The following is a 2625-nucleotide window of genomic DNA, read 5'->3' on the forward strand; positions in this document are numbered from 1 at the left end:
TTCTTTGGGGCCCCTGCGCAGCCCCCAGCAGCCACCAGCCCTTTCCTCAGGCACTACTGCATGCGCCGCATCTTTGGGCTCCCGGGCAGACCCCAGTAGCTGCCATCTCCTTTATCTGGCAACCCTGCTGTCCCTGCTTCTTGGGCCCCAGCACTGCTGGCTCCTTCCTTAAGCACCCTGGCTGCCACTGCCTCATTGGGTCCCCATGGGGACCCCAGCAGCGGATACCTCCTTCCTTGGACACCCCCTCTGCCCCCTCATTTTTGGGACTCCATGCAGACCCCAGCACCTGCCTCATTCTTCCTCGCCCACCTCCGCAGCTGCTACATTTTAGTACCCCCCCACACACACACATGTCCCCAGCAGCTACTAAGTCATTGGTGTCCCCGTGCGGTCCCTAGTAGCCACAGCCTCCATCTCCAAGCACCCCTGCTGTCACTGCATCATTGGGCATGCCGGGCGATCCCTAGCAGCAGCCACCTCATGGCCCCTCTTGGCTGCTTCCGTCTTCCTCAGTCACTCCCCATGCAGCCATGTCTTTGTGCCCCAGTGCAGCCACCAGGTCATTGGGCCTCCTGCCCAGTCCCCTGCAGCTGCCACCTCCTTACTCTGGCATTCCCACTGCCATCATTAGGCCCCCACGCAGACCCCAGCAGCCACCATCTCCTTTCCAGAGCACCCCCGCTGCCACTGCACCATTGGGCCCCCACTCGGTCCTCAGTGGTTGCCATCTCCTCGGTCAACCTCCACTGCTGCCTGTTTTTTGGGGCCCCTGCACGGCCCCTAGCAGGCGCTGGCCTCTTCCTCAGACACCCCCATTGCTGCCGTGACATCAAATCCCCAGGCATACCGCAGAGGCTGCTACCTCCTTTCTCGGCCACCCCGGCGGCTGCCGCGTCTTAGGGACCCCCACCCCTCATAGACTCCAGGAGCCACCTCGTTGGCATCCCCACAAGGTCCCTAGCAGCCACCACCACTGTCCTCGGGCACCCCTGCTACCTTTGTATCATTGGGCACCCTGAGCAGTCCCTATGATTGCTTGAGGATGCTTCCTACTTCTTGGGCTCCACTGCTGCCACTGGTTATTTGGGCCCTCCGTGCAGCCCCCAGGACCCACCAGCTCCTTCCTCGGGCACTCCCGCTGTCACCACATCATTAGGTGACCACGGGGAACCCAGAAGCTTTCACTTCTTGCCTTGGGCACCTCCAGTGCCTTTGCATTATTAGGCCCCCACATGGTCCCCAGTGGCCTCCTAACTTGGGCAGCCCCACTGCCACAGCGTCATTGGGCCCCCAATGGACATGAGCGGCTTCCACCTCTTCCCTCTGGCATGCCTACTGCCTACCCATCTTTAAGTCCTTGCTCTGCTCCCAAAGCCACTGGCCCCTTCTATGGGCACCTCCATTGCCACCAAGTCTTTGGGCCCCCATGTGGACCCCAGCAGCTGCCAAGTCATTGGGCCCCTGGCACAGTCCTTACCAGCCGCTGCATCATTGCCCACAGTTGCTGCATCCTTCTCCTTCGTAGGGCACAGCCAGTCTGGCCAAGTTCTTGTGCCCTAGCACGATCCCCCACAGCCACCTGTCATTGGGCCCCCCAGCACGGTCCCCAGCACCGCCGCCTCATTGCTCAGGCACCTCTGCTGCTCCCGCATCATTGGGCCACCATGCGGACTCCAGCAGCCACCACCTCTTTCCTTGGGAACCCCCACTGCCGATGCTTCTTTGAGGCCCCTGCACAGCCCCCAACAGCTGCTGGCAGAGATTTGTTCTTATGCGCAGGTCTTCAAACAACCCTTGGGGTACCAGAACTCCCCAAAGAGTCACCCTCCCTATCAGGCTTCTCATCTACCACCCACAAAATCGAGGCCATTCTATTTTCAGCCTGTCAGCATGTTTCCAGAGATACCCTGTGCTGACACTGTGGCTAGGCACCTCTCCACAACCCTATCTCACAGAGTCAGAAGTTGGCTGTCTACTCCAAAATTGCCTCCAGTTCTCATATCCCCCACTCATCTACAACTGTGTCTCCTCCAAATTATCCACTGGGCTCTGGAAGGCTTGCCTTCTCCTCATCAAGCTGTGACCCCCACAGAGGACTCCACTCACAACCCTGAGGATTAAGACTGGAAGCTGAGGTCTGTTAGGTAGGGCCAGGGCTCCAGCCATCATGGGGTGCCCTGGAGTGTCAATATGAGCATAGAACCCAAGCCTGTGTGATGCCCCACATATGCAGGTCTGGAACCAAGGGTCAGAGATCAGACTTACACTGAACACCATAACACTGAACACCATAAGCCACTCTGGGTACTTGAGTTTGCTCTTAAGCAAGCCAAATGCCAATTCACTGCCTGGCACTGTCCATACCATCTCTGTCATCAGAACATGGGAGGTCCATCCACAGTCTTTCCCCTGATACCAGCATGAATATTCCAATTCTGAGCTCTGGGCTGCTCTACAAGACCCTGGACCATCCACTCACATGCTAAACCTTCCAGTACCCATTTTGTCCTGTAGAATTTCAGAGCTGAGTCCCAGTAAGCTGCCATTCCCTAAGGCAGAACCAGGCTGATTCAGTTCTCCCAACTTGTATTTTTTTCTTTTTTTAAAGCTTTATTGATTTAT

The sequence above is a fragment of the Lepus europaeus genome, chromosome 21 (genome assembly GCF_033115175.1).
Source record: "Lepus europaeus isolate LE1 chromosome 21, mLepTim1.pri, whole genome shotgun sequence".
NCBI lineage: Eukaryota > Metazoa > Chordata > Mammalia > Lagomorpha > Leporidae > Lepus > Lepus europaeus.